The following is a 25,030-nucleotide window of genomic DNA, read 5'->3' on the forward strand; positions in this document are numbered from 1 at the left end:
CCCTGACCTCCTTTGATTTCTTCTTACCACTAGTGACAGTTGTTTGAGTTCTTCCAGTCTTGCTATCACTAGTTTATTGCCCTCATTCTTTGCATATAGTCTATCTCATTTAGTTTTTAGTTAGATTTAGTGTATAGTTAGTGTTATGTTTTAGTTTTTAGATTCCTTTTGGACTGAATTTGCTTCTCTGGGCTGGTACTGGAGCTGTGCCTCACTCTCCGGGGTTTGAGTCCTGCTGGTCATGTGCCAGATTGATGCTAGTAAGTGACCCACATCCCAGCTGCCTAAAATGTTTGCTGGAGTCCCACATCAGTGACAAGTATCACATTTGTAGAAGGTTTAAGCCTTGCTCTTACCAAAAAAAAAAAAAAAAAGTAGTGAAACTTAAGTGTCTTTTTATGGAGGTGGCATTTTGCTCTGCAACACTGCTTTCAGGTTCAGACTGTGCTCTGAGTTTGGCATCATTAGTGCAGAGTGTACCTCCTGCAATTTGGGCACTGCATTCTGTCTTTGGTACTAAAGAAGAGAGACGGATCTACCAAGGACATATTACCTTGCCTCAGTACCAAAGATCTTACTGGACCAGATAGTAGTAAGAACTCTGGCAGGGAGTCTGAGGGGAAGAGTTCAGCAGAGCACTTTTCTGCTACAAAGGGAGCGTTCATGGATTCTGGAATCTGTGCCAAGTCCAACGAGACTGACCCTGAAGTTAAGAACATAAGAACGGCCATACGGGGTCAGACCAAAGGTCCATTTAGCCCCGTATTCTGTCTTCCAACAGTGGCCAATGCCAGGTGCCCCAGAGGGAATGAACAGAACAGGTAATCACCAAAGGATCCATCCCCTGTTGCTCATTCCCAGCTTCTGGCAAACAGAGGCTAGGGACACCATCCCTGCCTATCCTGGCTAATAGCCATTGATGGACCTATCCTCCAGGAACTTATCCTCCAGGTTCTTTTTTGAATACTGTTATAGTCTTGGCCTTCACAACATCCTCTGGCAAGGAGTTCCACAGGTTGACAGTGCGTTTGTATGGAAAAAATACTTCCTTTTGATTGTTTTAAACCTGCTGCCTATTAATTTCATTTGGTGACCCTTAGTTCTTGTGTTATGAGGAGTAAATAACACTTCCTTATTTACTCCTTCTCCACACCAGTTATGATTTTATAGACCTCTGTCATATCCTCCCTTAGTCATCTCTCTTCCCAGCTAAAAAGTCCAAGTCTTCGTAATCTCTCCTCATACAGAAGCTGTTCCATACCCCTAATCATTTTTGTTGCCCTTTTCTGAACCTATTCCAATATATCTTGTTTGAGATGGGGCAACCACATCTGCATGTGGTATTCAAGATGTGGGCATACCATGGATTTATTATAGAGGCAGTATACCACCATCTCTGGGTTTGGCTTACCTGTCTTCTGTCCACATGGGGTCTGCTCCACTGTTATTGCAGGACTCAGAGCCCGATTTGGAAGTGGGGTCTTTTGTGTCCCATACCAGACAGAGTCATGGGATCCATGAATATCACAGCTGTCCCGGCAGTGGGCACATTGCAAAGGGTAATGGCCTGTGCAAACATGGGGCCCACCACACCAATTACCTTTCTGGACTCCATGGGGTGTCTCTCCCTCTGCTAGGACAAGTCCTTGCCCATCTACATTGACTTCCTCAAGGGTACAGCGAGATCATTGGCACCACACGCAAAGTTCTCCAATACCTGGGACTGAGCAACAGGAAGTTGTTCAGACAGCTCGTCCACCTCAAGAGGCAGACAGTCATTGTCTCAATGCCCTACTACTGATGAGGCTGTAGAGATGGTGAGTGATCTTCTGCCACCAGAGGATTACAGGGCTCATCTGGAACTGCTTAAGAGGGTGGCCTCAGTTTTAGAAATTCAAGTGAAAGAGGTCCATGAAAAATCCCACAAGCTACTGGATGCTTTAGCATCTGCAGAGGCCTCCGTGGTATCTGCCATATCTGTGAGGAGGTGTTTGTGGCTGGAGTCTCCTGGTCTCCCTCCTGAGGTACAGCAGACTATCTAGGATTTGCCTGTTGAGGGCCTGTCCCTCTTTTCAGAAAAGAGGGATGATAGGCTGCATAGTCTGAAAGATTCTTGGGCAATGCTGAAGTCACTTGGAATCTGAACACCAGTGATAGAGGAAGCATTTCTGGTTCCAGCAGTTTCTCAGGTTTCAGAGCATTATTCCTCAGCCCCAAGACCTGCTGAGAAAAAGGGGCAGGAACTACAGAAGGTGGCCAGTGGCCCCTTCATCTTCAGTAGGACATTCCTCTTGACCAGCAGTTTAGTCTAAACATACATTTTGATGGGTTTGTTGAGAACTACATACCAGTACCTATAGACCAATCTGTTCCTACCCATATCTGTGCTAATCGTCTATCCCACCTCCTTTGTGCTTGGACTCACATCACATCAGATTTCTGGGTCCTAAGCACGGATCTGGGATAGTCTCTTCAGTTTGTTTCTTTCCCTCCTACCCTCCCTCCTTCCCCTTCCATCTCCAGGAACCACTCTTACAAGACCGTTCTTCGACGGGATATCCAGCTCTTCTTCTAGCGGGAGCCATAGAGGAGGTTCCTCTGTACCTCGGGGGAGAGGTTTTTATTCCCGCTGTTTCCTTATTCCCAAAGCAAAAGGCAGTCTTGGACCTATTTTAGATCTAAGAGTTAAACAAGGACCTGAAAAAAATAAAGTTCTGCATGGTCACCCTAGCTTCCATCGTTACTTCACTGGAACAGAGTGACTGGTATGCTGTCTTTGACTTAAAGGACACTTATTTCCATATAGTGAACTGTCCACACCACTGCAACTTTCTTAGGTTCATAGTGAATGGAACACACTATTAATTCATAGGCCAAATGGAAGTACTATCAGCAGTCCCTTGCATTTTCACGAAGTGCATGGGGCTGGTAGCTGCATATATGAAGAGATTGAGAATCCATGTGTTACCTTACCTAGGTGGCTGGTTAGTGAGAGGCCAGTCTCAAGTACTGTCCAACGTGGACATCATTCAATCCACTTTCAATGCACTGGGGCTTTTACTCCTGGACAAATCAATTCTAAAACCTGTGAAAAGAATAGTGTGTATCAGAGCACTCCTAGATGCTATAAAAAACAGCATTTCTGCCCTGACAAGGTTACAAAAGCTCTGAAACCTGCTGTTGGATTTAAAAGCACATCCCATTACCACAGTACACACTTGCCTCAGACTTCTGAGGCACATCGCAGCATGTACTTATGTAGTACAGTATGCCAGACTATGCCTTTGGGGGCTTCAGGGACAGCTAGTGTATGTCCCATGTTGACATTGGCTGGACAGAGTGATTTTTATTCCAGAGGTAACTTTTATCCCCTCTGGTCTGGTGGACAAAGCCTAAGAACATATGTATAAGAGTTCTTTTCTTTGCTTCTCCTCAACCAATGTTCACGTTGGTTATGGATGCCTTGTCCCTGGGTTAGGGGACACACGTTAGAACCCTGCAAAGTCAAGGGTTATGGTCCTCTCTGGATTTGAAGACTCATTCATAAATGTCAGGGAACTACATACTATCTGTATAGCTTGCTCTTCCACCCCCACATTCTAGGGAAAAAAATCTACCAGCATTAATGGACAGTCTGACACTGCGCTCCATATGATTTTATAAAAAATATGCTGATGAATGTGAATATAATGTAACTGGAATATGCTTCATGCAAAAGGTCTCTTGTAAGGTATCATTACAACTCTTATAATCTACTGAGTGTGGTCATCCTATTTGTATAAATGTATCATTCTTGTATCTGAAACTAGAAATATGAAATATAACTCTGAGGTCCTATTGTAATTATGCAAAGCTTATTATTAATGGTGGTTTGGAATCTTGATGGCTCCCATCAACTCGGACAATTGGTTGTAAATGGCTCTGTTTACTTGCAAGGCTTCCTGTCACCTGGTACTGGAATTCATCTTAGAACCTGGTGCTTTTCCATTTAGAAGGAGGGGTGGCGACCCAGAGAGACAAGATTCCTGCCTTGTGCCAAAGCTATATAAGGGGGTGGAACAGAACACAGGGGGCTGCAGTCATGAGAAATCCCCTAGCTACCACCTGCGCTGGAACAAGGACTGTACCTGGGAAAGGATTAGGCCAGGCTAGAAAGGAGTCTAGTCTGTGAAAGAAGGTTTTTGGAACATCTCGGAGGGGGAGATTTTATCTGTAATCAGTTTATTAATGTATTAGCCTTAGACTTGCGTGTTTTGTTTTGCTTGGTAGCTTACTTTGTTCTGTCTGTTATTACTTGGAACCACTTAAATCCTACTTTTTATATTTATTAAAATCACTTTTGCTCAATATTGAACTCAGAGTTAGTGACTAATACCTGGGGGAGCAAACAGAAAGATGCACAGCTATCTGTGTTATAGAGGTCAGACAATTTATGAGTTTACCCTGTATAAGCTTTATACAGAGTAAAACAGATTTATTTGGGGTTTGGATCGTATTGGGAGCTGGGTGTCTGAGTGCTAAAGACAGGAGTGCTTCTTAAGCTGTTTTCAGTGAAGTCTACATCTTTGGGGCGTGTGGTTCAGACCCTGTGTTGGAGCAGACTGGTGTGTCTGGCTCAACAAGGCAGGGTTCTGGAGGCCCAAACTGGCAGAGAAAATGGGCTCAGAGGTAGTCTCAGCACATCAAACCTAACCCATCACAGACAGCACAGCGGTTGTTTTATGTAAACAGACAGGGAAGAGTGTGTTTTGCCCAACTGTGCCAGGAGGGAGTTCCACTTTAGGAGTTCTGCATAACCAGCTCCATGAATGTCAAAGCTGCTTGCCTCTCAGGAAAGCAGAAAACATTGTCCAGTCACCACAAATGGTCTCTCTGGTTGTGGCCAGGTACCTCTTCCAGCTATGGGGAACTCCCCAAGTGGACCTGTTTGCCACAAAGGCCAATAGAAAGTGCCATCAGTTCTGTTTCCGAGGGGTCACAGCCTAGGGTCTTTGATGGATGCTTTCTTGCTATCATGGACAAATTCCCTGCTGTACGTCTTTCCTTTCTTCCCCCCCCCCCCCCCTCCCCGAATACCATTACTATCCAGAGTCCTGTTCAAGGCCAAGCAAGATCGTGCTTGCCTCATACTAATAGCACCAGTGTGGCCTTGGCAATATTGGTTCTTGACCCTGTTAGTGGTGTTAGTCAGACCTTTTCTACCTCGCCTATTGTTTCAGACATGATTCCTCAGGAACCTGGCCGTCTGCTCCATCCCAACGTACAGGCCCTCCACTTGACGCTGTGGATGCTTCATGGTTAGCACCTGTGGAAATGGCTTGCTTGAAAGACATTCTGGAGGTGCTTCTGAATAGCAGAAAGTCTCTAACTAGAGATACTGATCTGGCCAAATAGAAACATTTTTTTGGTCTGATTTCATCAGAAAAGTCTTTCTCCAGTGCAGGCTTCCATTAACCATGTTTTGGATTATCTTTTGCATGTAAAACATCAAGGCCTGACTGTTCCATTAAAGTCTATGTGGCAGCAATTTCAGCATTCTACCTGCCAATGGTTAATAGATCACTCTTTTCTAACCCCATAACTGTCAGATTTCTAAAAGGGTTGGGTAGACTATTCCCTCAGGTGCAAGAACCTAGTTCCGCATGGGATCTCAACATCATGCTAACAAAATTTAGTGGGTCTTCCCTTTGAACCTCTTGCAACTTGCTCCCTACTCCACCTCTCTATGAAAAATGGTGTTTCTGATAGTGGTAACCTGAGCAAGGAGAGTGGGTGAGTTGAGAGACTTGGTTTCAGAACCTTCTTTTATAGTTTTCTATAAGGATACAGTTTACCTCCACCCTCACCCAAAATTCTTGACAAAGGTGGTTTCCAATATCCACATTAAGCAGGCAATTTATTTGCCATTTTTTTCAGAAGCCTCTTTTGCTACAGATGAGCAGAAACTTCATTTGTTGGCTATGAGGAGAGTTTCAGCCTTCTGCTTGGCCACGCCAGACTCTTTAGATCTTCAACACAGTTATTTGTTGCAATTGCAGACTGTGTGAAAGATAAAATGGTTTCCATTCTGACGATTTCCTTTTGGATTTTCTCTTGCATTTTATTTGTGCTACTAGTTAGCTAATGTCATGCCACTTTCTAAACTGTTGCCTCATTTAACTACACCACAAGCAGCTTCAGCAGTTTTCCATGTGCAAATACCTATTGGAGACATTTGCAAAGCAGCAACCTGGTCATCAGTTCACACATTTACTGCTCAGTATGCCATATCCCATCAGTTCAGGAACAATGACAGTTTTGGGCGGGTGGTTCTACAGTTGCTGTTCAGGTAGACTCAGAGCCCACCTCCACATTAATCTGCTCTTGAGTCACCTACAGAGGAATGGACATATGCAATCACTTGAAGAAAAATTGGTTACTTCCCTTCCCATAACTGTTGTCTGTCTTGATGTATTGCACATGTTCTTTCCACAACCTACTTGCCTTCTCTTTTCTATTGGAGTCTATCCAGTAAGAAGGAACTGAGGAGGGTTAGGGACAGCTCTGTCGCCTTATACTGGCACATAGTGGTGCACAGCAACAGGGAGTGCTTGAGCTGCCCCAGCTGATACAGCTGAGAGGGGAAAATGTTCTCTGACAGCTGTGCACAAGACGTGCGCACACCTACAGTGGAATGGACATATACAACACATCTCGAAGAACAACAGTTATGAAAGGGTAGATAACAGTTATATTTGCCTGGTTGGTGCGAATCTGACATAGCAACGAGCAAAAATAAATACACTTTGAAACACAAACACTGTCAGGGTGGCTTAGGTGGAGGTAATACCTGAAACTATTTTAATTTGTTTTAAAATTGACTGATATTAATTTGATGGTATCCTTTTAATCCTGTTTATTGTGCTGCCCATCACCGTAGTATCTGCCTGCCTGCCATGTAAAATCAATAGCAGTACTAAAGCCCTTAGTGGGTTTCATGGAGTCTCTGGCACTACTACGTCTTCGGGGGTAAGAACTCTGCTTGCATTATTCTGGTGTGTGTGTGTGTATGTGTTTGGTAGAAGTTTATTGGGTAGAAGGGGTGTCAATTTTTTGAGTGTCCTGCAAAACCTTCCTCTTTGAATAATTTCCTAAAGATGGTCACTTTCTGATTTCCAAAGAAGATAGGAGAAGTTTGTTCCATAGACCAAAAATGCTTTATCCCTGGTTCTCACATGCCTCGTACTGGGCATTGTGGTCTGTATTGTCCCAGAGGGGGGCAGCTGTTGCAGTGGTTCATAGATTCAAATTCTATCTTTAATGCAACTGGGGCTTGATTAATTGTTTTGAAAATTAGGACTAAAGTTTAAACTGTCATTGGGAGCCAATGGAAGGTCTTGATTGTGAGTGTGATATACTTATGGTGGCCTAAGCCACAGAGAAGGCAAGCAGTAGCATTCTGTACCAGTTGGAGCCTGTGTAATGTTGTCTCATTCAGTTTCAGATATAGTTGCAGTAATCGTGCCTGGAAGTGACTCCGGCATAGGGCTTGTCTTCACTACCAGCTAAATCAGTGTTGCTGCAATCAATGTAACAGGCATCGATTTAGTGGGTCTGGTGAACATGCGATAAGTTGATGGGAGAGCATCTCCCATCAACAGCGCACGGTGTAGACACTGCTGTAAGTTGATCTAAGTTACGACGACTTAAGTATCTTATGTAACTTAACTAGCATAACTTACATTGATTTACCTTGTTAGTGTAGACCAGGCCATAGATTGCAGTGGCCAGGTCCTAATCCAGGAAGAAGGAATGGAGTTTTCTAACAAGTTGGAGGTGAAAAAAAACATTGTGACTTCTCAGTTACACAATACTTTAAGGCTTTGCACCACTTTGACAAATGGAGACGGTATGACTTCAAAGAGGATGGAGACAACATTTTTGGCCAGTTCTTCAGAACATTTCTCCTTTCTGACGAGCATCATTGCAGTCTTGTCTGGGTTCATCATGAGCCCGCTTGCTCCACATCCAAGATCTGATTTCTCGTAAGCATTTTGACATTTCAGTTCTGGAGATGTTTAGATGAGTGTCGCTGGTATACTGTTGACAGCTGAACCCATGCCATCTCTGTACCTCTCCTAGAGGTTTCATGAGACTTAAATCTGACTTCATTATATGTTTTTGCTTTGTCAGTAAAATAAATGAGACCATGAAGAGCAGAATCCCTTAATTTTAGCTATAGAGTTCTCCACTTAAAGCAAATACCAAAGTGGTTTTTTATAGCATGTCGGTGATTTGTTTCACTCCTTGGTATTTTGAGTATACACTAAATTCCTCATCAGGTTTAGTTTGTATAAGTAGTAATGGAATTGCTTTCTTTTGTCTAACTTGTATAGAGTGACCTAATGAAACTTAATAAAAAGAACAGTTTTTGCAGAAAATATACTGTTGAAGAAAGGGTGTGAATGGGTCAAGGGACTGATACGTTTTTGAGCCGTTCACTGCTAGGTCACCAATATGTGCTACTACCAGCCTGGGTGAATTTGAAAAGTTATTACTATATGGTGGATTATTTGGTTGTCTGTATGAAGTGAGTTAATGATTAGAATCCAGTTTCTAGTGAGCAGATAACTGTTACAACTTGACTATTTGATTTTTTTGGGTTGAAAGATTTAGTGCACATGCAGCAGACTTGAATTACACTCATCTGGAGAAGTGATTCATCCAGTTCCTTATTGAATCTTACATATGGTAAGCTTGCAGTGCTATCTATATTATATCTGTTCTGTGGATAAATTTATGGTTTCCAGATTGTCCAATCTGATTCTTTTAGTGAGCAGTACGTTTAGGTATTTAAAAAAAAAAAACATTCACAAGAAACTATTTTAAATCTACTAAAAGTGACATAAGAACATAAGAATGGCCATATTGGGTCAGACCAAAGATCCATCCAGCCCAGTATCCTGTCTACCAACAGTGGCCAATGCCAGGTGTCCCAGAGGGAGTGAACCTAACAGGTAATGATTAAGTGATCTCTCTCCTGCCATCCATCTCCACCTTTTGACAAACAGAGGCTAGGGACACCATTCCTTACCCATTCTGGTTAATAGCCATTAATGGACTTAACCTCCAGGAATTTATCCAGTTCTCTTTTAAACCCTGTTATAGTCCTAGCCTTCACAACCTCCTCAGGCAAGGAGTTCCACAGGTTGACTACGCTGAGTGAAGAACTTCCTTTTATTTGTTTTAAGCCTACTGCCCATTAATTTCATTTGGTGGCCCCTAGTTCTTATATTATGGGAACAAGTAAATAACTTTTCCTTACTCACTTTCTCCACATCACTCATGATTTTTATATACCTCTATCATATCCCCCACTTAGTCTCTTCTTTTCCAAGCTGAAAAGTCCTTTAATCTCTCCTCATATGGGACCCATTCCAAGCCACTAATCATTTTAGTTGCTCTTTTCTGATGCCAGTATATCTTTTGTGAGATGAGGGGACCACATCTGTACGCAGTATTCAAGATGTGGGCGTACCATGGATTTATACAGAGGCAATAAGATATTTTCCGTCTTATTCTCTACTCCTTTTTTAATGATTCCTAACATTCCGTTTGCTTTTTTGACTGCCACTGCACACCGCGTGGACGTCTTTAGAGAACTATCCACGATGACTCCAAGATCTTTCTCCTGATCAGTTGTAGCTAAATTAGCCCCCATCATATTGTATGTATAGTTGGTGTTATTTTTTCCAATGTGCATTACTTTACATTTATCCACATTAAATTTCATTTGCTATTTTGTTGCCCAATCACTTAGTTTTGTGAGATCTTTTTGAAGTTCTTCACAGTCTGCTTTTGGTCTTGACAATTGTGAAGTAATATTCTTTACCATATGCATAAAAATTATATAGTATATCTGTGCTGATAACTCCTCAACTGGAGTATTGCATTCAGGCCCTGGCACCACATTTCAGGAAAGATGTGGATAAATTAGAGAAGGTCAACAGGAGAGCACAAAAATGATTAAAGGTCTAGAAAACAACCTATGAGGAAAGACTGAAAAAAAATTGGTTTGTTTATTGTGGAGAAGACTGAGGAGGAATGTAACCGTTTTCAGCTATGTAAAAAGTTGTTACAAGGAGGAGGGTGAAAATTGTTCTCCTTAATCTCTGAGGATAGGACAAGAAGCAACAGGTTTAAATTACAGCCAGGGCGGTTTAGGTTGGACAGTAGGAAAAAATTCCTGAGTGTCAGGGTAGTTAAGCACTGGACAGATTGCCTAGGGAGGATGTGGAATCTCCATCATTAGAGGTTTTTAAGAACAGGCTAGACCAGGGGTGGGCAAACTTTTGGGCCAAGGGCCATATCTGGGGATAGATATTGTATGGCAGGCCATGAATGCTCACAAAATTGGGGTTGTGGTGTGGGAGGGGGCTCTGGGCAGGGAATTGGGGTGTGGACTCTGGGGTGGGACTGGGGATGAGGAGTTTGGGGTGTAGGAGGATGCTCTGGGCTGGGACCAAGGGGAATCAGGGCTGGGGCAGGGGATTGGGGTGCGGGAAGGGGTGCAGGGTCTGTCTGGGGGTGTGGGTACTAGGGTGGGGCTAGGGATGAGGGGTTTGGGGTGCAAGAGGGAGCTCTGGGCTGGGATCAAGGAGTTCAGAGGGGGCAGGAGGGGAATCAGGGCTGGGGCACAGGGGGAGGCTCAGGTGCAGGCTCTGGGCGGTGCTTACCTTAAGCGATTCCTGAAAGCAGCGGCATGTCCCTTCTCCGGCTCCTACGCGGCGGCATGGCCAGGCGGCTCTGCATGCTGCCCTGTCTGCAGACTGCACCGTTGCAGCTCCCATTGGCTGCGGTTCCTGGCCAATGGGAGCTGCGGGGGTGGTGCTTGGGGTGAGGGTAGTGTGCAGAGCTACCCCTATGCGTAGGAGCCGGAGGGGGGACATGCTGCTGCTTCCGGGAGCTGCGTGGAGCAGTCCTGATCCTGCTCCCCAGCTGGAGCACTGGAGTGGGGCAAGTCCCAGAGAACTGGAGTGGGGCAAGCCCCAAACCCCACTCCCCAGCAAGAACTTGAGAGCCGGATTAAAACTGCTGACGGTCTGGATCCGGCCTGCAAGTCGTAGTTTACCCACCCCGGGTTAGACAAACACCTGTCAGGAATGGTCTAGTTATTATGTAGTCCTGACTTGAGTGCAGGGGACTGGACTAGATGACTTTTTGAGGTCCCTTTCAGTCAAATGCTTCTAGGATTCTATGTGTGCTGCGTGATGAGGGTTTGTCTCCCATTGCCAGTCCCTTATGAAAACGACTGTGTTCTTGCATTTAAAAAAACAACTTAAGAATTCTTGTACAAAGATATTTTACTATGAACTATTGAGAATCTAGTGGAACTGCAAACAAATGCCATGGGAGATAATCTCTGATAACATCTTGCTACAATAAAGAAGACACTTGAGAACTGTATTTTGACAGCATTAAAGTAGAAATGGTCAACATTTTTTATTATGGTTATTGTGTGGGTTAAGGAATAGAGCTGAGATTGAAATACTGAGTCTTAAAGACAAAACATTTGTGCATGATGACTTACTGGTAAAATGACCTGGAATGTTTCACAACAGAAGCCTGTTTTACACAGCTTTTCACATGCTGTATTATACAGCATGTACAAAAGTTGACATTAGCCATGTTACTATGTCTAGGAGTATGTTGTACTTCACTCTTCACTTATGGTACATGATAGTATTTCATTAAGTTTCTGTGACTCAGTTGCTGTTGGGGTAGTAAATGCTTCATTTGTCACTGAATCAGGAATGTGGCAACCAATGGCACTATAATATTCAGTGTACTACTGATGGTCCATTTCTAATTTTTCCCTAATATCCAGTGTGCTTTCGGCATCTGAGCTTAGCCCCGCAAAGTGCTGAGCACCTCCAGTTGTTAATGAGCACCTTGCTTGATTGAGCCATTCTAGAAAATGGTTTCTCTGGTCTTCTAAGATAGTTTCCCCATGAAGAGTTTAGCTAAAAAGTAAACAATTTTACTTCTCTCTCCAGCATTGCCTTTGTGTTTTTTGTCTTATGCAAATGAAGAGGAAAGGCCCCTGATTTTCCACTTGCAACAGCTCTCTCAAGATTTCCATTACTGGGTCTTTCTGATCTGTCTGTGTTCAGCTCTGGCCTCTGTGCCTGCAGTTGACTTACCCACAGTGTTCTACACTTTTGCCAGTGCTCAGACATGTATTGTAACCAGATAAGAAGTGGAGGAAGATGAAATGTCTCCTTTAATATTATCATTTGAGTAGTTTTTCCTTTATTCTAATTACAATATATTTTTAAAAAATGCTTTAATAGAGGCAAATTATAATCCATTTCAGTCAGAAAGAAAATAAGGTACAAGTAACATTTAATCCAATTAGTGTATCTTCCTACTCTAATTGTGATGACTGTGAGCATCTTGTGGCAACTGAGCATGAACTGTGGAAAAAAAGTCAAGCAACCTAATCCCTATTATTTCTGCTCATTGAAGAGGATAAATAAATTATCAGGCACTAATCTTTGGATAATTGCTCTGATTTGAGCTGGAGATCTTAGTTCTGATAGAAATTAGTTCTGTAAGATTGTAGAACTGTCAAAACTAGTGAACTGCTCAAAAAAAGCCTAATAATAGATGAGTGAATGCCATGAGCCTTTAATTTTTGTTCTCATTATAACAGTTAGTGCAACCCTGGAATCCATGAATTATAGAAAGACACTACTCTCTTTGTCCATTTGCATGTCACCAAAAGTACACCAATTTTCAATTACATTTTACATGCATGATCATAAACCAAAATAGAAGATTTTTGGAAAGTTTGAGGACAAGGCATTTGTGGAATAAGAATCCATAATGAAGTATATTTCAATACAGTGTGCAATCCATTTTCAGTGTGGTTCACTGTCAGACCTGGGTCTTCTAGCTCAGGCAGCGTAGAGACTCATGCTTTTATATCCAGAGGCCCAGATATCTTCCCTAGGGACATTATTACGTTTGGAATTTTCCCAACTTTTTGTGGTTTCACATACCTTAAAAAGCTTGGCTTTCAAACGCCATATTTTGTTTTATTCTGTTCTCTTTGAGAACAGGTGCCTTTGGCTAGTTTTGGACGCTTTGGCTGTATCTTAAAGTTGTTAGCTGAGGCAGCCTCATGAGATCCAAGAGGTGTGCAAGCTGCTCACAAATTCCTTAGAATGCTCACAGCTTCAAGTTTCCTAAAGTAAATACTGGAACATTTGGAGTAGCATGTGCAATATTTTGCTTGTAAACACGAGTTGCAGACTTCATATGATCTTTATTCATGTGTGCTTTAGGATGCTCACAGTGTATGCCATAACTCTGTTGTAAATAGAAAAGGAGTACTTGTGACACCTTAGAGACTAACCAATTTATTTGAGCATGAGCTTTCGTGAGCTACAGCTCACGAAAGCTCATGCTCAAATAAATTGGTTAGTCTCTAAGGTGCCACAAGTACTCCTTTTCTTTTTGCGAATACAGACTAACACGGCTGTTACTCTGAAATCTGTTGTAAATATTTTCCTGATTCAAATTTATTTACATTTATTGCTGCTACACATGTCAAGACCAGAATATAAGCCATTTCTAAACTGCTGACATTCCCATATACACAATTCATGAATCTAGATTTAGTTGAAAATACATATCAAGAACTTTAGGGAAATACATCTTTCTAAAGGAATATGACTGTAAAAAAAAAGGTGGCAGTTCATGATCTGAAAGTATAGAAATGCACATTTAAGAGGACCCGAATAATCTGAACTTTGTTTTGTCAATCAGCATTCAAAGTACTGGGAGATAACTGTATGCCTGAACAGCACACTTTTATCACATCAGTGACATTTAAAAAGCAAACTAGTTTCGCCACCCATTAGTACGTGTGTGCAGAAGTCCTCTTAAAAGAAATCAGCTTTAAAAATTGGGCTTATTTAACCCTTGTTTGCTTTTTTGTGATATGTACTGATTTCCTGAAAGGTTGTTTTTACATTAAAAAATTTGAGTTTAGTTTATTCTGATTTTCCAGGAAAAACAAGGGACATAGGAATTGCATTCCTGGAGCAGACCCTCAATCCATCTAGTCCAATAAGAACAAATGAAAATTAGCAGGCTGCCGACACCAGACACCATGCTAGTGAAACCTTATTTTGAGAGAGGGAGAAAGAGAGAGATTTTTATTCTGATTAGGTAGAACTAATTTCATTTTTGTCTTCCATATACTTAAATCAAGTTCCTGAAAAACATTTTGGAGAAAAGATACTTTTGTGAAGGAAATGCAACATTTCTACCCCTTCAATTAAATGGTTGAAGGAGCTTACAATCCACATTGAACACCTACAAGGGGGCCTTTAGTAAAAGTAGGAAAAATGAAACATTACATTGCTCAACTTGCGGGTGAATTTAATTATACTATATTGTAGTATGTAAACCATGCATTTGGCTTTTGATTGCTGTGACAAACTTCTTTAAATCCGTCTGCAGTCATGGGGTTGAGGGTGTTGGAGAGAGTGGGATCAGTATTTTAGAACTCTTTACCTAAAGTAGTGACCAAATTTAGGACACTTCTTTATTTCCCTAAATACATGGGGTTTCCCATATAAGTGTTGAGATGGGGGGGTCATGGGTCAGTGTTCACATTGCGGTCCCCGTCAGTACCTAGTCTGAGCCGGGGAAGCTAATGATCTGACCAGTGCACCAAATTTGATGATGAATCCTAGTCACATGCCACCTGAGACACATTGTGCATATGCTAAGAAGAAGTGTAGAGACTTCAGAGATAACCGCTTTCTGTTGACATTGTGTGTATGCCGGGGTTTTTTATTAGCAGTTTAGGTCCAGATCTCAGCTGGTACAAAAAGTCATAGCTCCATTAACTTCAGTTGAGCTATGACAATTTACACAAGGTGGAGATCTGGTCCTGATTCTGTAATTAGACATATTGAATAGAATCTCTATTTTACACTCCAGATTTCCTCTAACAGCACATGGAGAACTCTTACACTAGAACAAAGGTCCCCAAACTGTGCCCCCCCCAGGCAGGCGTGGAGGAAAATTCGGGGTGGGGGAGGGGTGTGCAGCTGGAGAGACCAGCTCCCCACAGGGGGTGGGGCGGGAGAGCCACCTAGCCCTGCCCCTCGCCCTGGGTTCTGGCCCCGGCTTCAGCCTCCTTATCCATGTTAGTGTTCCCACCCCTCCCAGAGCTGTGGCCCTGTTCCCAGTCCCTGCTCCGGGTGGGGAGCGGGGGGAAGAGCGCGGACAGGGGTAAGTGGGGGGGTACGTTAAAAAGTTTTGGGACCACTGCACTAGAGAGAAGAGCAACCCCCAACATGAATTTCTTCTCCATATTTAATAAAGAAACATTCTTTTTACCCAAGTCTCATGATAGTGCTAGAATTTCAGTCTTCTTATAACCACCCCTTTGATTCGAAAGGCCAGTGTTGGTTATTGAAATGTTTTTACAAACTAGTTGCAAAGGCTTTTTGTTGTATACTCTCAGGCTAGATTTGCAAAAGCAGATTCTTCCATTGTACATGAATAGGTCCAAGTACACACACACGTACACACACAGAATATTGCCTTTGAAAGTTACTTTAAGAGCTAGATTTACAAAAGGACTTGGGTGCCTTAATTGCAGAATCAGGCCTCACTGGGATTTTCAAAACCCTGCCCTGAAATCTACAGGCACCTATAATCATTCAGCGTCTGAGTTTTTGCTGTAAAAGCTCTCTAGGCACCTGTGTTTCTGCCTACGTGTGCTGCAGCCCCATATCAGACATCTGAATGCCAGTGTGATACATGAACCAGGGGAAGATAGGCAGAGGAATGCCTAACTCGCCTGTGGTAAGGCTTACCAATCTAGTAAGCCTGTTCAAATCCCATCTACTGGGTTTGGCCCCTATAGACAAGTGTACCCAAAATAGAGGAGAACCACCTCCCTCAACTTTTAGTCCAGTGATTATGGTTCAAACCTTGGATGTGCGAGACTCCTGATTCAGGTCCCTGAGGGGGTAGAAGGGATTTAAACTGGGATCTGCCACTTCTCAGGTGAGTACCCTAACCAGTGACATGGGATATTCTTATATGAGGCTCCCTTACTCTCTCCTGTTGAATTTGTTCTACTTCGGGTAAATCATGAAATAATCACTTGGGGATATGGTGAAGTGAGAGAGAGGTTGCAAAGCAAGCATGAGAATGACTCAGTACTCTGGTGGCTGGTGGTTAGAGCACTCACTTGGGAGATGAGAGACTCTCAGTTCAGTTCCCCTGCTCCAATTATATCTCCATAATGAAACAGCTCCTCAGGAGAGACTGAGGAAGCTTGACACCACAATATCCCATAGTCTGGCAGTTAGGGTACTCACCTGAGAGGTGGCAATCCGAATTCAAATCCCTTTACTTTCACAGGTGGAGGAAGGACTTGAATGGCAGATCTCCCACATCCCAGGTGAGTACCCTAAGCACTGGACTAAATGTTATGAGGGCACTCCATTGCCACAGCTTCTGGCTAAAACTGCATAGGTACCTAATGCCAAGAGAGGGTTTGCAGCAGAGAATCCCAAACAGAGGGAGATGCCTCCCTGCAGCATGGACTTCGATGCCTATTGCAAGAACAAGAGAGGAGCGGGGCTTAGCACACACCCTTTGGCTTGGCATCTCCCATTGGCTACCGTAGGTGAAGAGCAGCCTAGCATGCTGTCATTTGAGACTCCTCAGAATGGGATTCAATATCTTGCAATTCATTGTACAGGGAGATTGGCAACTCAGGCTTTGTGAATGCCAGTGATTTTCCACGCACCTAAAAGTTAGACGTGGCAATGCTTTGCGGCACCATGCCTAAATTCCTTTCTGAATTTAGGCTTAACTGTGTGCACAAATCTACCAATACATTTTGCATGTATTCTTGTGGGGAAGAATTAGCCTCGGTATTAATTTTATTGTTTGCTGATAATTTTAAAGCTTTAGGATTTTTGCCTATAGCTTTCTTATGTGTGTATCTCTCTATCTAATCTACCTTAGTTCTTTGGTCTTTTAGTTTGCCAAATTTAACTATTGTTTTTCCTCTGTAAGAATTAAATCTTGTTTAAAAAACTAAAAAATAACCTATTCTCAGGGTTTCATTAATCCTCAAGGAGAAATTTTAGACACTAATACTCAAGGCTGATCTCACTAAAAGCCAGAGTAAGTGAAGTTCTCTTGTTTTATTTCTATCACTGAATTTCTGTGTTCTTCTTTGAGTGCTGGTTCCTGTGGGTAGTCACTGTGGGGGTACACGTGCTCCGTGTACCTGGGATTGGAAATTCTTCAATAGGCATGCCTGTCAGTCCATGACTGTTTTCTCGTGCTGCGAACTCAGGGCATAAGGGGCAGCTTGGACTGATATCATCTTCAGTTACTTTTCTACTGATTTGTGGTCTGGGATGGAACCCTCGTGTGTGTCTGTAACTTTTAGCTTTGTAGATCCATTTTTTCTGTAAAAATATTGTCAATAGTTTTGTTTTATTCTCCTGATTTTATAGTTAGCCTTAATTGTCACAGTTTGGTAAGTGGGGATTGGAGGTACCCCCTGGTCTTCCCTTGATGTTCAGGGCACTTATGCCCAAGGTTCCAGGCTTCAAGCCTTGCCTCTTCTGCCCTCAGGTTTTCCCAGTAAGCAACCTGCACAAGACCTGTCTTTACTGCCTGGGGGAGTCACCCTTCAAAGTGTGACACTGCCAATCCTTCTCCCACACTGGCACCACACAGTTCTGGAAGTTTAGACTTCACAAGCACCTGATGGAGGTCGCCATGAGGCCTTGGTCGGACCCAGGAACTTGTTGTTCCCCACCTCGTTGGCCAGAGCCACCTAGCAGTGCACCTCTGGCACTGATAAACACTCCAGTAGGCCCAAGGACCCCTTCAAAAAGAGACACTATGAGGGTAAGGAGATGCACCCTCGCAGGAAGGCAGATAAAGTCTCCCATAAGTCTGCTAAGAAGAGGGCAGCTTCAAATCATTTTGTTGAGCTTGAACTGTTCATGGAACTGGTTCTGATGCTGTCTTGATTCTAAGAATCCAGAGTATCTTTTGAAGGCATGGCAGCCAGAAAGGTATAGAGTATGTAGATGTTCTAGAACCATTATCTGTTTTCAAATGGACGAGGAGAGGGAGGAGGCAATTTTCTGGGAAAATAAGTTACTTGGGGTATGAAATGCCCATGCCACTTGACACTCTATTGTATACCCATGACTTTTGCTGTGTCCACCTGTGACTTTTTCCTTGATCATCCCCATCTATGATCTTTGCATTAACCCATTATAAGAATTTAATCAATGCAAAAGTTGTCAGATCTTCCCCCCTGCTTTTATTAAATGTATTATCCGTGTATTGGAGGCAGGGTGGAGCAGTTTTTTGTAAATCAAAGCAATTTAAATAATTGATTAAAATTAGTTTTACAAAGCCTCAACCTAATCTGAAAATTTATGCTATTGCAACATTAAATAAAAATATATAATGCTTATTGTTTAAAAAAAGTCTCTGTAGGTAGTTTTTATCTATCTTGAGTTTTTAAATGGCTGTTGGAAAAAGAACAAAATACTGACAATTAAGGTCCTGGTCTTGCAAACATGATAGCATGGGAGTAACTGCTCATGTGAATAGTCCCATTGATCTCTGTGGAACCCAAGTTAATTTGGAATACTCGTGCTGAAAGTTATGTATGTGTATAAGTTTGCAGTATCAGGGCCTACAGATTTGTTTTTTGATTAAAACAAACATTTCTCTTTTGGATTTATAAAGTAGCATACAATTTATCAATGTGAAACAAAATTACAGTACTTAATTGTTAACAATGAAAAAGTTGTTTAGAGTTTCATCCTGAATCCTTCTTGCCTATCAAATATCACTTAGGGCATGAACAAACTCTGTCCTCCTTGACTATCCTGTGTCTCTCTGAATGTCCTCTGTTTTGTTTATCTTCCCTCTGAATTCTGTTTGTCAGAGGGATACGTTTGGTCAGCCCCTTTTACATATTCCTTCAGCTACCTAATGGCACACCTGCTATGGTAGATGCTCTGGCTTCATTTTTAACATGTCCCAGATATTTCCATCTTCTCTTCTGGATAACTTTGGAGATAAAAAGTTTCATTGTGTTAACACAGTTCAAAATTGTGAACTTTTTATGCACACCATCTCAAACAGTATTTAACACATCAATATTAATGTTGTAATTAAGTGGATTAAATATAATAATTAAAATCCATGATCTAGAAATTAAGTTAGTTACTACCGACTCCCATTATTCAAATTCACTGAGCTGTCAGGGCTTTCAGAATTAAAATGCTTGAAGGAAAACCACCTTTTAAACTGTATTTATTCTCATGTGCTTTCTAATGTTTGTGTGCACCAAAACAATGGAAATACTCAGTGAAGACCAGCAAAAGAATCTGTATCACTTAACAGTTTAGACACTATTTTCCTGACAACAAAGTTTTCTCCCAGAGTATTGATTTCAGATTTCCTTCACTGAATAGTTGTTAATAGGTCTGTCAAGCAATTAAAAAAATTAATTGTGTGATTAAACAATAATAGAATACCATTTAATTAAATATTTTTGGATGTTTTCCACATTTTCAAATATACAGTATTGATTTCAATTTCAACACAGAATACAAAGTGTACAGTGCTCACTTTATATTTTTTATTATAAATATTTGCACTGTAAAAATAAAAGTTATTTTCAATTCACTTAATACAAGTACTGTAGTACAATCTCTTTATCATGAAAGTTGAACTTACAAATGTAGAATTTTTACTTTTGAATGCAGTTATATTTTGTACAATGTAAAACTTTAGAGCCTAAAAGTCCACTGAGTCCTACTTCTTGTTCAGCCAATCTCTCAGACAAACAAGTTTGTTTACATGTGCATGAGACAATGCTGCCTGCTTCTTGTTTACAGTGTCACCTGAAAGTGAGAACAGGAGTTCACCTGACACTGTTGTAGCTTGCGTTGAAAGATATTCACATGCCAAATGCGCTAAAGATTCATATATCCCTTGATGCTTCAACTACCATTCCAGAGGACATGCGTCCATGCTGATGATGAGTTCTGCTCAATAACGATCCAAAGCAGTGCAGACTGATGCATGTTCATTTTCGTCATCTGAGCAGAAGGTTGGTTTTCTTTTTTGGTGGTTTGGATTCTGTAGTTTCTGCATTGGAGTGTTGCTCTTTTCAGGTTTCTGAAAGCATGCTCCACACCTTATCCTTCTCAGACTTTGGAAGGCACTTCAGATTTTTAAATCTTGGGTCGAGTGCTGTAGCTATCTTTAGAAATCTCACATTGGTACCTTTTTTGTATTTTTGTCAAATCTGCAGTGAAAGTACTCTCAAAACAAACAATATGCTGATCATCATCCGAGACTGCTAGAACATAAAATATATGCAGAATGCAGGTAAAACAGAGAGCAGGAGACATACAATTCTCCCCCAAGGAATTCAGTCACAATTTTAATTAACACTTTTTTTTAATGAGCATGGAAGCATGACCTCTGGAATGATGGCCAAAGCATGAAGAGGCATACGAATGTTTAGCATATTTCGCATGTAAATACCTTGCAATGCTGGCTACAAAAGTGCCATGTGAACACCAGTTTTCACTTTCAGGTGACATTGTAAATAAGAAACGGGCAATCTTATCTCTGTAAATGTAAACAAACTTGTTTCTTTTAGTGATTTGGCTGAACAAGAAGTAAGACTGAGTGGACTTGTAGGCTCTAAAGTTTTACATTGTTTTTGAATGCAGTTGTCACAAAAAAAATCTACGTTTGTAAGTTGCACTTTCACAATAGAGTTGCACTACAGTACTTGAATGCGGTGAATTAAAAATATTTATCATTTTTACAGTGCAAATATTTGCAATAAAAATAATATAAAGTGAGCACCGTACACTTTGTATTCTGTGCTGTAAATGAAATCAATATATTTTAAAAAGTAGAAAAACATCCACAATATTTAATAAATTTCAGTTGGTATTCTGTTGTTTAACAGTGCGATTAAAACTGCGTAAATCGCGATTAATTTTTTTGAGTTAATCACCTGAGTAGCTGTTTCCTCAGTTATGGAGGAGGGATAGCTCAGTGGTTTGAGCATTAGCCCACTAAACACAGGGTTGTGAGTTCAATCCTTGAGGGGGCCATTTAGGGATCTGGGGCAAAAATTGGGGATAGCTCCAGGAGGTTGGACTAGATGACCTCCAGAGGTCCCTTCCAACCCTGATATTCTATGATTCTATGGAATCAAAGGAAACAGTCTTTGCCTGTAATTTAACTCTGTTAAATTTATGCACGTAATAAGGATAAATAAGGTAATTTTTTTAAAACTGGGGTGCCTATGCCTAAGTTTAGGCAGCTACATAGATATTTAGGTGTTCAAATAGGAGGCTTAATTTTCAGAGCTGATGAGCACTGATTGATTTCAGGGGAAGATGAGGGAGTTCATGAGCTTGGAAAATTCAGGACACTTTTATTTAGATATCTAAATATGTATTTGGATGCCTAAGTTTAGGAACCCAAGTTTAGAAACTGTGGCTTGAATAAAAGAAGAATGTAAAAATACAACTTTGAAAAACACAAAGAGTTTCTAAAGATAACACTTACCTTGCGAGTTCTAATAGAGTATATATATTGATCCAGGTATTCTGAGATTTAAAAGTGAAATCTTTGCTCTATTTTGCTTTGCACTTTATCAGTGTTCCACTTGTCTGAGGCTTCATGAAGTGGATGGAGCATGCCTAGCTATTCAAAAAATACTCTCCCCCCCCCCCCCTGAACATTGTATTTTTATGGAATATACAGAGTAAAAATCTTAGTGATAGAATAGCATCCTTCTTTCTATTACTGTTTACAGAAGACTGCTTTTCTATAATCAAAACCTTAAAAAGAGATGGCATCTGCGATGAGGGATATCAGAAATGTTACACTTACAGCTCATTCAAAGGCTGTTAAAGGAAATGAGATTTTCTGTTTTGCTGTCTAAATTCTGTGTTATTCCAAACCAATAATTCAAAATTCTCAGTTCCCTCAAAACAGCGTTGTTCAGAAAGAAAGGATGTTTCTGCCATATGAATATTACGTAGTTGTAGACTTACATATTTTGCTAGAGCTAAGTTATTAAAGAGCACAATTAGGCACATTTTATTTTAATTTGGATCTGCGTGCTGTCAATTTCTCAGTATTGGGAATGAAATGGAAACAGACATTTTTAAAATCCGTCTGAACCAAAAGCTAAAATCAGAATACCCTCAGATTTTGGATAAGTTTGACACTATATATAAGCTTTGTGGCTTAGACCTAGTATACAGGGTATGTTTTTATAATTCCAGAGGTACCCATAATGGGTGAATTCTAGGCTGTTTGCAGATACAACCAATAAGAAGTATGAGTGGCATGTAACTGTACTCACTGTTAAAGTAATTTGCCTCAACTCCTTGATTAACAGTTTGTGAAGATGCTGAAGGGTCACAAAGCCTGTAGGAAAAAAGGAATACTCTCTAGAAAGTGAAAATATCACATTCATTTTATAGCCTTTGCACAATTCATTATGCAGTTCTCACAACCCTCAGAGCAAGGGATGCATAGAAAGCAGCTTTGGACCTGTTGCAACTCCATTGAAGTAATGGCCTTCTCAACAGGTACTAAGGTGGGAATACAGGAGAGGAGCAAAAATGAGGGATAGGAGGTAGGCTCCATCGTGTAGAGCTACCACCCATTCATTGTCATAATCTTGATTGGCACACATCAGAGGTACAGATCAGACAATGGGAGTGACTTAACACACCATGATGTGGAGTCAATATTTTAACAAACGGCTTCCATATAAACTTCACCTCTTAGCCCAGAATTAGCTTACGGTCCCAGGGGCCTGGGCTAGTGAAAGGAAGGATGGCCTACTGCTTCGACCACTAGCTGGGAGTTCTCTGCTCTGCTACAAAGCTCCCTGCAGGCAGGTTACTTATCTTGTGTCCCAGTTCTCCCTCTGTCAAATGGGGATAATAGCATTTCTCTACCTCACAGGGCTATTAAGAGAATAAATATATTAAAGACTGTGAGCTGCTCAGATACTAGAGTAATGGGGACCTTTGATAAATACGAGAGTGATGGACTAGGCAATCCATTAATTTTTTTCCCCATTTAAGCATAAACATTCTTTCAGGATGAGAGCTAAGGCAGAGAGGACAGCACCTGGAAAACAAATAGAGCTGTACTTTGCTGGAAATATTTATATTTCATTCCTGAAGATTATACTAATTATGTTAGTACACTGTTCAGTTTGAAGTGCCCATGTTTGAAGTCCTTGCTTTTCTAGGTATTTCCTCCTCCAGAATAATTTTAGATGCCTACTGTTAGGAGAAATCTGACCCTGAGAACCCCAGCTAGCATACCAGTGCTAAAATTTCCCACTATCTAGTTAAACTAGTATGATGTATCAAGATAAAAGCACCCCAAGGACACTGGCTGCAGAAGTAAAACCAATTTTATTCAGTGACGGGGTCCCCCATGAGAAAGAGAGGTGTTCCTAAACATAAGAAAGGGCACATTAATAGCTTTCTTAATAGCATGTACAGTATCTGAGCTGCCTTACCAGTACAACATGTGGCCTCAAGGCAAATGCATGGCCAACAAGCTGTCCATGAGGTCTTTGTGCCATCTTCTTTGTGCTTAGTGCTATGCCTGCCATATGGCAACTAAGCTTTTGCTGGCCCAGGAACAGTATTGTGCACCTTTGTTATGAAGTGGTAGGGAAGTAACCATTGCTGCTTCTGTTGCTTCAATATGGGGGGGACTGGGCAGATTCCTCCTCTACCCAACAGACTCCTGTTGGATTTGAGGATAGTGACTACAAAATGAAGGGGGGAGGGGAAAGGGAGGGAATGCCACCTGAAAGGGAGAGCCGCTTGAGGGGAGGAAAAGGGCAAACTGTCCTTGAAAGGTGGTACAAAAGTGCACAGCAAACCTTCCTTTATATACATTTACATATTACATTGCATTTACTATAGTGCATCACTGGCTTTCGGATTGCTTGATTGCTTTGTTGGAACCAATCCCTGTACAGCAGTGGTTCCCAAACTTGTTCCGCCGCTTGTGCAGTGAAAGTCCCTGGTGGGTCAGGCCGGTTTGTTTACCTGCCGCATCCGCAGGTTTGGCTGATTGCGGCTCCCAGTGGCCGCGGTTCGCTGCTCCAGGCCAATGGGAGCTGCTGGAAGTGGCGCGGGTCGAGGGACGTACTGGCCGCCACTTCCAGCAGCTCCCATTGGCCTGGAGCAGCGAACCACGGCCACTGGGAGCCGCGATTGGCCGAACCTGCGGACGTGACAGGTAAACAAACCGACCCGGCCCTCCAGGGGCTTTCCCTGCACAAGTGACAGAACAAGTTTGGGAACCACTGCTGTACAGCATACTCTGTCCATGCGCTGTCAAGGCACTACTTACTTTTTACTTCATCTTTATGTTCCTGCGTTATCTTATTCATTGTTATCTTGTTGACTGCAAATGGTTCCCTGAGTGTTCTCCTTATCTTAGCTAGTACAAATATTCTGTTTCCAGCCTACTGTTCCACTGACCTTCCTAATTCTTATTTACCTTATTATCCTTTTAATCGACAGCCCTAGTTGTTAAATTTTTCAGTATTGTCAAAGGAGAATGACTTTTTAAATGTAGGAGAGTTGGTTGCAAGCCAAGTTACTGTTGTCAGAAACTCATTTCTAAAATAAACCTTTTCTGCATTCACAAAATGAAGTGTTGATTCCTTTACTCTGACTAGAAACTGTTACATGTAGGTTTTAAAGCCTAAGCATAACACTTTCAGAACAAGTACATTTGTTCAGTAAAAAGACTTTCAATCTTTCTCACTTAACAGCTTCAACATTTGAAGATGAATTCCTCTATAAAGGGTCAAGTGACATCAATATTTGGATGAATTCCTCAGCTAACCTCTTCAGGCCAATATTTGTTAATTTCTGGTGAA

General features: G+C 41.6%; 1 protein-coding gene and 1 long non-coding RNA gene across 2 annotated transcripts in view; one reads left to right on the top strand and one right to left on the bottom strand.

The window, feature by feature from the left end:
• Nucleotides 1-25,030, top strand: part of SLC16A10 (solute carrier family 16 member 10) — a 152,081-nt gene that overhangs the window by 19,988 nt on the left and 107,063 nt on the right. The gene's annotated exons all lie outside the window — the stretch shown is intronic.
• The window catches only part of LOC144262754 (uncharacterized), a 41,320-nt gene continuing 34,965 nt past the window's right edge, over nucleotides 18,676-25,030 (bottom strand). The window contains exons 2-3 of the long non-coding RNA XR_013345616.1: nucleotides 22,469-22,533; nucleotides 18,676-19,131 (exon numbers count right to left, since the gene is read on the bottom strand). This is a non-coding gene — a long non-coding RNA (uncharacterized LOC144262754). The remainder of the gene's footprint in view (nucleotides 19,132-22,468; nucleotides 22,534-25,030) is intronic.

Source organism: Eretmochelys imbricata, chromosome 3, assembly GCF_965152235.1.
Source record: "Eretmochelys imbricata isolate rEreImb1 chromosome 3, rEreImb1.hap1, whole genome shotgun sequence".
In the NCBI taxonomy this organism is placed as follows: domain Eukaryota; kingdom Metazoa; phylum Chordata; order Testudines; family Cheloniidae; genus Eretmochelys; species Eretmochelys imbricata.